This window comes from Dasypus novemcinctus, chromosome 8 (assembly GCF_030445035.2).
Source record: "Dasypus novemcinctus isolate mDasNov1 chromosome 8, mDasNov1.1.hap2, whole genome shotgun sequence".
Lineage (NCBI taxonomy): Eukaryota > Metazoa > Chordata > Mammalia > Cingulata > Dasypodidae > Dasypus > Dasypus novemcinctus.
In genome coordinates this window covers 85,858,256-85,869,291 of record NC_080680.1, presented here as the reverse complement: position 1 = coordinate 85,869,291, position 11,036 = coordinate 85,858,256, and the positions used below count along the sequence as shown (strand labels likewise).

General features: G+C 54.6%; 1 long non-coding RNA gene across 2 annotated transcripts; it reads left to right on the top strand.

The window, feature by feature from the left end:
- Window positions 1-558: 558 nt before the first annotated feature.
- On the top strand, window positions 559-5,827 carry LOC131279489 (uncharacterized). Of its 2 annotated transcripts, XR_009186863.2 has the most exons (4): window positions 559-2,008; window positions 4,024-4,109; window positions 4,346-4,485; window positions 5,504-5,826. It is a non-coding gene; the product is annotated as an uncharacterized lncRNA (long non-coding RNA). The 2 variants fall into 2 exon arrangements; XR_009186860.2 differs by having other exon boundaries at window positions 559-4,109; window positions 5,504-5,827.
- The last annotated feature ends 5,209 nt before the right edge of the window (window positions 5,828-11,036 follow it).

Here is an 11,036-nt window from a genome sequence, read left to right as displayed (position 1 = left end):
TTCGGGGTGCTCGCCCAGCCGCCGCCCTCCGGACGGCCCTGACCCCGCCGCGGGCAGCCGGGAGGCTCCGGCCCGTCGGGGGCACGTCCTCGGGGCGCGCCCACCCCTTTTCCCGGGCAGTGTCCTTTGGCTCTACGGGAGTCTGGAGCCGGGGTGGGCGCCCCCGTCCCCCCGCCCCCACCTCCTCCTAGCTCGGGGCTGCTTGGGGGGTGGTCGGGGGCGGAGGGGTGAGGCTCGGGGCTCTCTCGCCCCCACGTCGTTCGCCTCCTTTATTTTATGATCATTGTGAGGGTGCCGTCGCTGTCAGCCCCGCCGCCGCGCCGCAGCCGCCTGGCGCGCCGGGCACTGCCTCGCTCTGCTGCAGCATCGGAAAGGCAACCAGGTCAAACTTTGCAGAAACTCAGCCCCTGCGCCGGCCTGGCCCCGGCGTCCGCCCGCAGCCGCCCGGGCCCGAGCGGCAGCGCACGCAGGGACCGCCGCCCGCTCGCCCGCTCGCCCGCCCCGCTGGGATGCAGGTCCGCAGGCGGCGGCGGCGGGCGGGCGGGCCTCCGCCTCCGCCTCCCCGCCCGCCCGGCTCTTCCACCCTCGCTTCCCAACACACAGCCTTCCCTCCCCCTGGTAAGCTCTCTCTCCCTCTCCTCCCCCCTCTCTCTCCCTCCCTCTCTCTGCAGCTGCTGGGGGAGCTTGAACCTCTCCTGGTGCAAACGACATTTCCTTTTTTTGCTGTCCCGGGAATTCTGGGTAGTGTAGTTCTGCTTCTGCCTCGGGACCGAGTGGGCTGCTCCCTGGGCCCATTGAACTCTCTGGAGGCCAGAGGCTTTCTGAGGCTCGGGGCACCGGGAGAGGAGCTGCACTGCCCTGGTGTTCCTGGCCACAGGGAGGCAGTTAGTTGCTGGATAGAAAGAGTGCAAGGCATCTGGGAGGCTCTAGGACTGGTGGGAAGGTTGGGGCAGTGGGGGAGAATGTTGGGGAAAGGGCGCCTCCTGCTGCCCCCTTCCTGCTGGGCTGCCTCTCGCCCTGGCAGGAGGCCAGCCTGTTAGACCCCATCTGCATGGTAAGTGCTATACAAGCTCATCGCTTCATCCACCATTAGCCACCCTGTGTAGGGAAGACTTTAATTTGTGTATTTTACAGAGGAAGGAATCAAGGCTGGGAGACATGGAGACCTGCCCAAGGCCCCACACCTGGCAGGTGTCCGAGCTGAGAGTGGAACCCAAGTGATCGGAGTACTAAGGTCCAAAAAAGGCTTTGAGACTGGATGTGGGTTGGGATAGCTGTGAACGCCTCCAAGCAGCCAGTAGCCCCACCCCCACCACACGACTCCCCTCGGGGAAAGGCCAAGTGGTTTGTGACATCAGAGATCATGGTAGTCACATGAGACATGTGCCCCCTTCCTCCCTCCATTCCCTCCAATGACTCTGGCTTCCAAAGGTGTCCACGGCCAGGCCAGGCCCAGAGGCCAGAACGTCTCCCGTGCATTGTGAGGGGAGGGGACGTGGAAGAGCCGGCAGGCTCTGGGCACTTTGTGGTCTCTCCTCTGAGGGACGAACGCCCGGCCGAGGGAGACATCCCTCACCAGCCGCAGCTCACGCCACAGCGCAAGCAGCAGCCGGGGAAGGTCGCCTCCCACCCGGCTGTACCCCCGCCTTCCCCCTGTCCCCAGACTAGGGTGGGTCACCCCTTGACAGTTCAGCTAGTATGTAGTTTATCACTAGTCCACTTGGCTCAGACCGCGTGAGGTGCCAGAACCAAAGCCACACGGTGACCCTCGGGGCCTGTCTGCTGCTGCCCAGTGGAACCCCAAACAGCACGGGGCTCCTGAGGGCCCTGTGGACACGTCCATTTCCAGGAAGAAACTTGGCCCAGCCTCTCTACCCTCGGAAAGCTCTCTCCCCCAGCCATGAACTCATGAACCCCACAGAACGTTCTGTCCATCTACACCTCACTGACCGCCTCCAGCACCTCCTGTGGCACCAGATAACCGGTGTGCTCCTCCGTTTATATGGAGGTAAGAGGTTAACTTTTGGGTGTCCTCATCCTCCAACCCCCCTCACCCCCAGTGCCTGGAACAGAGGACACCCCACTGGCCGGTGTGCTCCTGCAGACAAGGACAGTGTACAGTTAACAAGGACCAGCCTGGCACATAGTGGGCACTCTGACTATGTGCTGAACAGCCAGTCTTGTTTGATGTGAAAAGGATAGGGGACAGAGCCTGGCCAGGGCCCAAAACTGCCTCATGACTTGGTGAAGTCCCCAGAGGGGACTTCCCAGGGATGAATTCCCCTTGTGGCCACTGGAAAGTGTCTTTACTCCCCACAGCTCTGGCCATGACCTGGGTGTGTGGTGGTGATGATGATGACGGTAAAGCACTCAATATGTGTTAGGCACTGAATGAGTGAGCCCACCCAGGCAGTGTCTCCTTTATCCTTAACTTGACCCTGTGAGGTGGGCTCTCCAGACAGACAGACTCAGGGATGGAGGCCAGTGCCTTCTTGGAGTCTGGCCCCAACCCAGATCTGCCCAACTGCAAAGCCCATCCTAATTCCTCCACGGGGCATGTTGCCCTTGCTAGCTGGGACCCGGCCTCTTGGAGCCAGGATGGGACTGACCGCTGGGAAGCACTGTCTCTGGGACTGGGTGCCCACAGGTGAGGGCTCTTGCCAGAACCGGCTCCCTCTTTTCTGTCACTCCCTATGTGGCACTTAGTCTTGGCCTCATTGGAAGCCCTGACTGCAGTGGGAGGCCCCAGGAGCACCATGAGCCAGGTTCTGAGCTGCCTTGGGCAGCCCTGACCGCCGGGGTCTGGACTAGCTCACGCATATGTTCCCTGTCCTAGCGCCTGCAGGGCCCGCAAGGTCTCTGGCTGCTTCTCCAGCTTGCAGGCCCCTCCTGCCCTTCTGCCTCCTCATGTGGTCCTCCCTCCTGCTCAGCAGTTTCTGGAGCTCTGTGGGTGTTGGGCACAGACCCGGGGCTGCCTCAGCATATGTGGAAGGCTCATGACACGTCCACGTGAGTGTAAGGAACCCAGTGTCTGCCAAACAGAGGAAGAGGACATCTGTTTGAGATGTGCCCGACACCACAGAGACCTCCCACGACCCTGGCCCCTTCCCCTCCCCCAGGCCTCAGTCTCCCCAGACACCTCTGCAGTGACATCACCAGGAATGGGAAAGGGGAGGGGCCAGGAGATCGGTGCAGCCCAACCCCCACACAGAAATTTGGGTGCTCAAAGTGTTCTCAGGGGGAGGACAAGGTCCCACTGTGCATGTTTGGCCCAGAGGGGTCATGGAAACCTGAAGCCACATGAGCAAATCAGAGGTAGAACCAGCACTGGCCCTGCCTACCAGGTTTGAAGGCACTGCCTCAAACCAGTCCAGAGGTCTGCGGAAATAGCCGGAAGCAGCCTCTGCTCACTGAGCATGGCGTGAGCCAGGAGCCTGGTACACAGCATTTTCGTGGCTTTCCACAATGGCCAGTGAGCCGCGTCCTGTTATCATCCCACTCTACAGATGCGGACCCTGAGGCCCAAAGAAGAGGGGATTGTGGATTTGAACCAAGCAGTGTGGCTCGGCAGCCGGAGGCTATTTGGGTGCCAAAGGTGCCCTCTCCACTGTTCCCTGAACTTACAGGGACCTCGTTTTCCGTGGTCTGATGAGACAGCCTTGCAGTTCCTTTCCCCTCGTGGACCAACCTCATATCAGGGCCTCATCTGGTCCTCTGGAGGCTCGTTGTCCCCAAGAGTGGGACCATGGGGCTGGAAAGGCTTTTTGGAGGCTCCCCCATCCTGCAGAGAGAAAAGTTAAACACTAGAATTGTGTTGCCCTGGGAGACGGGGTTCTTTCAGATTCAACTGTTTGGAACTAGTAGGAAAGCCAATGGCAAGGCTCGGAATGCTCCCGTGGGAGGCAGGTGGTGCTGGAGGGCCAGGGGTGGGGCTGGGGCTGGGGTGCGGCATGGAGAGGTGAGGAGGTCAGATCCAGCTGCCGGACCCACCCCTGCATCCCTGACGCACCTTTCTTTGGCAAGGAGCACGCTTAAATGCCAGTGGGCTCTCGGAGAGGGCTGGTTCAACTGCCTCCCCCGCAGTGAAGGACAGAGGCCAGCAAAGTCAGGTCAGTGCTGGCATCGCTCTCCACTGAGGCACAGAAGCAGAAGTGGTTCTGGGAGGAGGCATGGGGCGAATGGCAGGGAGACTTGGGGCAGGGCTTAAATCCAGGGAAGGTGGCCACAAATCTGGAGGCTGGTGGTTTTCCAGCCAGAGGTTCAGAACCACATTTCTTCTAGGGCACGTGAGGCTTGGGCCTTCTCAGCTGGCCTCCCCCTCAAGTGCGTGATCATTACTTTCTAGACCTCTGACTAGACACCTCGCTGGGCTGGCCACTTGGACAACACTGGGGCCAGGCAGGCAACAGGCCTGGTCTCCACAGCACTTACATTCCAACAGGCTGGAAAGATGTCAAAGGAGAAGTTCAGGAATGATTGATGAAGGTATTAATTAACATCAATAATAAATAGGTAAAAATTGATATTCAATTTAGTTATGAGTATTGACCGAAGCCAGGAAGTATGTGAGTAAGTTGTTTCGATGCGTGTTGAGCTAGGCGAGGAGGGTGAAAGATGCATGTACCAGGGATCTGGGAGTGAGTGTGTTAGCGTGTGGGGGTGACTATGTATCCATGTGTGTAAATAAGTGTGTGTGATAGTGTGAGCTTGCATGCCTCTGGGTGTATGGGTGTTGTGGGTAATTGTGTGAGGGTGTATATAAGTGTCCGTGTGTGAGTGCGTGAGGTTGTCTTTGTGTTTGTCCATATGGGGATGTGTGTGTTTGAGGTGTGTACTGTGAGTGTGTGGTGTGGTGTAGTAGAGTGAGGTGTGTGTTGTGTGAGGGTGTGTGTGCATGTATAAATATGTAAGGATGTGTTTGAATGTGTGATCTGGTATGAGCACGAGTCTATATGAGAGTGTGGGTGAGTATGTGTATAAGATAGCATGTGTGCCAGTGTGTGTGAGAATGTCTGTAAAGCTGCATATGAGCATTTGTGTCTGTGTGTATGTGTTTGTGTCTGTGGGTGAAGTTGAGTGTGTCCATGTGTGTGTGATGGTGCAAGTGAGTGTGTGATGTCATGAGTGTAGGTGAGCAAGGGGTGTGTAGGCGAGCAAGTGTGTATAAGTGGGTGTGATATCTTAGTGTGATCATGTGAATGTGAGGGTGTATGTGAGAGTGCATAGGTGTGTACGGCCCGGGTGTGCATACCAATGTCTGCAGTGTGTGTGTCGGTGGGAGACAGTGTGGCCGTGGGAGAGGTGCTGGCAGGAGGCTGCCTGCAGGTGCCCGCTGGGTGGAGGTCGTGGTGAGAGCCCGCCGGGGTCCCAGGCCGGATGCCCCTGCCTCCGAAGCTGCCTTCCGTGCCTCTCTGCTCTGACTTCCCCAACCGCCCCGCGATTTCTCGGAGCCTCCAGAACTTGCAATTCTGAGCGTTTAATTCTGAGCGTCTTTCCCTCCCAGGACCTCCTTTTGGAAGCACAACCGTCCCTGCCTTCCAATTAGTGAGCGACCAGAACGGGGTCCCCTTCGCTCTGGCGCCGCCCTCCGCGCCCCCGCCCCAGCATCGTCAGGGGGCGAGAATCCCACGTGCAGGCGGTGCGCGAGGACGCGGGCACAGCTGCCCACGAGGGGCTGTCCGGGCCGGGCCCGGGACCCCCCGCTCCGCAGCCCCCGGCTCCGCAGCTTTCGCTCCGCAGCCCCCGGTCCCCCCAGGCGCGGGAGGACGGAGCGCGGCGTCAGCAGGCTGGGCGCGGCACTGGGAGTTCTCCAAGGTGCTAAAATAAACTCAGCGAAGGATCAGGTTTCCCGACCGAAATAACCCAGGAGCGGCCTTGGAAATGCGAGCTGAGAAAGCCACCGGCGGCTGGAGCGCCGGGAGTGGGGAGGCGGTGATGAAAAATGCTTTCCACTCGGTTCCCTCCCTCTCCTGACAGCGGGATGCCCTGACTCCCCTCGGCCAGCTTCCCGCGACCCCCCCACTGCCCTTCCCTCCTCTCCCTTCCAGCTGCGGGTCTCTCCTGGCAGCCTGCTGGAGTGGAGCTTCTCCCTGCCTCCTCTCTCTTCCGTGATCATTACCCCAAATCACCGCCTCCTACTGGCAAATGGTCCTTGACCCAAGTAGATAGGCGCCCAAGCTCTGACATCACTCATTCATTCAACACCTATTTATTGAGCGCCTACTTCAGTGCCAGGCGGTTCCTGAGCACCTGGTCCTATCAGGGAACAAAAAGGGTAATCCCACTTCCTACTTCCAGATTACCCCCACCCCCCAACCCCCTGCCACATCCCATGTTCTACTGGTAGGACAAACCATAGACACACCCAGAATAAATAAGTAAAGTGTTTGGCATGGTAGAAGGTGGAAAAGAGCAGAACAGGGTAAGGGACTTGTGGGTGACGTCTGAACCCTGGGGTGCTCCGCTGACGCTCTCGTTGACCTGGACAGACTCACTTCTCCTCTGGGCTTCTGTTCTCTCATTTGTATAATGGGGGAAAACCTGTCATGAATTACTGTGATAGTAAAATGAGCTGATACCGGTACACATGCTTAGCTCCAAGTCTGGCACAGGGCAAGTATTAAGTACAAGTTAACAATAGTATTAGTAGTAAGTTTATCTTAATAGTGAAAGACAACAAATAACTCTCTAGGTCCCATGACGCTGCAAGAAAAGATGGTTGCACTCCCCATTGGTCCCTGCATGGGGCCTGGCCACGCAACCTCAAGAAATGTTCAGTGAGTGAGTGAGTGAGCTAGCGAGTGAGTAAGAAATGAGGCCAACCAGGCAAAACACAGAGAAGGTATGGAACACATGGCCAGGAAGACAGTTCACACCCTCGGGGGGAGAGGGATCAGCTGGCCCAAGTCCCGGTTCTGGCCCTGATTAGCTTTGTGGCCCCAGAGGTGATGTCAGCACTCTGAGCCTATTCTCTAAAATGGAAAGAGGGTGGTTGGACCTGCCCTGTCAGCTCTAAGTGTCTATAATCCCATCATGCTTTCCTACATCTGGGCACTGCAGGAGTGACTCAGTTACCCCACTGAATCTCAAGAAGATGCAATCCAGGGGCACAGCTTCATTTGGCACTGGCCACATTAGCCACTATTTGTATTCTGTTTCAGGGCACAAGGGTGTATTGTATGCATTACACTGGCCTCCCCAGAATAGTTTTGAATAGTCACAAAATGGAAACAACTGAAGTGTCCAATTATAGGGGATCGGCTACATAAACTATGGCCCATCCACATGATAAAATACCAGGCAGCCATTGAAAATGATGGGGTTGTCATGGAAACATGGCCAGGCATATATTATTAAGTGAAAAGGATAGGCCATTTTTTAAAAGGGCAGATAATATGATTGTACTTTTAAAAAGCGTTTATGAGGGAAACGGACTTGGCCCAGTGGTTAGGGTGTCTGTCTACCACATGGGAGGTCTGGGGTTCAAACCCCGGGCTTCCTTGACCCGTGTGGAGCTGGCCCATGCACAGTGCTGATGCGCGCAACGAGTGCCATGCCACGCAGGGGTGTCCCCCGCGTAGGGGAGCCCCATGCGCAAGGAGTGCGCCCTGCAAGGAGAGCCGCCCAGCGAGAAAGAAAGTGCAGCCTGCCCAGGAATGGCGCCGCCCACACTTCCCGTGCCTCTGACGACAACAGAAGCGGACAAAGAAACAAGACGCAGCAAATAGACACAGAGAACAGACAACTGGGGGGGGGGGTGGAATTAAATAAATAAATAAATCTTTTTAAAAAAAAAGCATTTATGTGTATATATTTAGGATATAGTTTTTCTGTTTAATATATATCCTTTTCTGATTATTAAAGTAGTTCTTGGTGGCCATAAAATATTTCAATAATTTGAAATAAAATGACTGAGGAATCCCTCTAAACCTGACCACCTCGACTTAATGGTGGTGATCTGGAAGTAGGAAATGGGATTACACTTACATCTCTGTACTTGCTGAATTTATTGTAGTGAGCATGTAACACTTTTATAGTAAGAGAAAAATAAGGCTATAGTTAAAATCTTATTGTTTTATAACATTGGCTAATTATTTCCTGGGTATGTGCCCTATCTCTCCAACTAGACTGCAGGAGGAAATCAATGAAAGCATTGATTGAATGAATGAATGGATTCTAAGACTCTTGAGAACTGAGACTGCGTGGCCCATGGTAGGTGTTCAGTTAAAAGATTGTAGGTTGAGGAATGGCATCTGCTTCTCAGCCACCCCGAGAATGGGTACAGTGTCGCCCCACCATAGAGGAGGAGAGGAGTGAGTTAGTGAAGGTCTAAAGGTCTCAGGGGGAGCTGCCACAGCCACCACCTCCCAAGAGCTCACTGTGTGTGGCCCTGGGCTGAGTGAGCCCTTAAACCTCTCACCAGCCCTCTGAGGAAGAAAATGGGGGCCCAGGGGAGGGGAAGGACTTGCCCACAGTCACTCGGCTGCAGGTGCTGAACCAAGGTTGGAACCTGGAGCTGTCCCACTCCAGAGCCTGGGTCTTCACCACTCCTTGGCTGGACCCACATCGGATCCCATTGCCCTCCCTAGTGTGGGGCCTACTGTGGCCCTCAAAACCTGCCGGCAGCTCCAGCCAACTTGAGGTGCTGACACAGGTGCTGGATATTAATAGCCCCTGACTGGGCTGGGCTCCTCTTCCCCCACCCTCCCCAAGGCCAGTCCAGGTCATGCACCCCAGCCCAGGGAGAGTGCGGTTAGTGCCCCAGTGGGGAACTGGATGCACACGTCCAGGACTGAGCAATCCAGAGTCTGGAGGCCCGCATCCCTTCTCCCTTGGCTTCCTGGCTGGGAGCCTTACCTCTCTGAACCTCAGTTTCCTCGTGTGCAAAATGGTGTTATCACAACTACTTCATAGAAAGCTTGGTTATGTGGTATTAATAAGCTAACACATGTAGAGAGCTCAGCACATTGCCTAATAGCCATACATCATGTGGGTATCTTCGTCTGGATCTCCATCTAACTGACCAGTATTACAGCAGCAACTGTCATCATCACTATACTCCAGAGGGCAGGACATGGCACTACCTGAGACATGCCCCTCTGTGGCCATGTTGTCCAATTGGAAGAGGAAGAGTAAGAACGAGATGGACCCAGCTTAGCCCAGCCCTGGCTGGACTGAGCCAGAGGGTCTGCAAGGAGCTCTGGATGGGGGGGCTCTTTTTTTTTCTATACTCTTTTTTTAAATTATTAAATTGTCTTTTTTTTAAAAGATACATAGATCACAAAAAAAGGTTACATTAAAAAATATGGGAAGCAGACTTGGCCCAATGGATTGGGTGTCCACCTACCACATGGGAGGTCCATGGTTCAAACCCTGGGCCTCCTTGACCTATGTGGAGCTGGCCCATGCGCACTGCTAATGCATTCAAGGAGTGCCGTGCCACACCGGGTGTCCCCTGCATAGGGGGGCCCCACGTGCAAGGAGCGCGCCCTGTAAGGAGAGCCGCCCAGTGCGAAGGAAAGTACAGACTACCCAAGAATGGTACCACACACACAGTGAGCTGACACAGCAAGATGACACAACAAAAAGAAACAGATTCCCAGTGCCGCTGATAAGGATAGAAGTAATTACAGAACACACAGGGAATGGACACAGAGAGCAGACAACTGGGGGGGGGGGTGAAGGGGAGAGAAATTAAAATATATATAAGGGGAAGCGGACTTGGCCCAGTGGTTATCCAAGGATAGAATTGGTCACAGAAGAGCACAGCAAATGGACACAGAGAGCAGACAACAGAGGGGAAGAGAAATAAATTCTTAAAAAATATATATTTATATATATGTAAGAGGTTCCCACATACCCCACACCCCACCCCACCCTCACTCTTCCCATATCAACAACCTCTTTCATCATTGTGGCACATTCACTGCATTTGGTGAATAAATTTTGGAGCACTGCTGCACCACAAGGATTATAGTTTGCATACTCTCCCCCAGTACATTCAGTGGGTTATGGCAGGATTTGTAATGTCCAGCACCTGTCCCTGCAATATTATTTAGGACAACTTCAAGCCCCAAAAATGCCCCCACATCTCATCTCTTCTTCCCTCTCCCTGCCCTCAGCAACTACCATGGCCACTTTCTCCAAAACAATGCTACAGTTTCTTCCATTACTAGTCACAATAGCTCTACAATAGAATACCAGTAAGTTCACTCTACTCCATATTTTATTCCTCCATCCTGTGGACCATGGGATGGTGATGGCCACTTCACCTCTATATTGAGAGGGAGTGTAGCTCCCACGTGGTTGGTGGATGTGATTTTCCTGCTTGGAATTGTATGCACTCTCAGTTCCCTGGTGTGGTGGCTGCCCATCTTCACCTCCCTGTTAACCAACCAGTGGAAGTCCAACAAACCGGAGAATAGGAGCTGCAACTCTGCTAAGGCTCAGGGCCCAGCTGGCACATGGCCATTCCAGAGATTCAAGTCTCCTGGATATACACCAACCCCAGCACCAACCACAGGTTCAGTAAAAGTGACAGAAGAGGCATGTGTAGAAAGTTCACATATGAGTCCAACACCATCACACTCAGGAACACAAATTCCAAAGTAGAACCCACTGACAAGGCACTGAACTCCAGAGCCAACTACCATGATAGTATAACCTGTGTGTCACCGTAGCCCTCAGGAGCACTGGTACCTGGGGTTGTATCTACTTTGGCTGTCTCTGGGATCCTGCTGAGGCGTGCATAAGCGCAACCCCTCTGATGACCTCCTGACTCTTTTTTGAAGACTCTTGGCCATATAAACTCATTCGTCTTTACCATTTCCCCCTTTTATTCAAGATCTTTTTCTAGTTGCATCACCAGTTAGTGACTGGCAGTAATCCCTTGGAGCCAGGGAGGTTCATCCCCGGGAGTCATGTCCTATGGTGGGGGGGAAGATAATGCTTTAAAAGCTGAGTTCGGCTTAGAAAAGTGGCCATGTTTAAGTAACATGGAGGCTCTCATGAGATACCTCTTAGGCACCCTGCAGCTC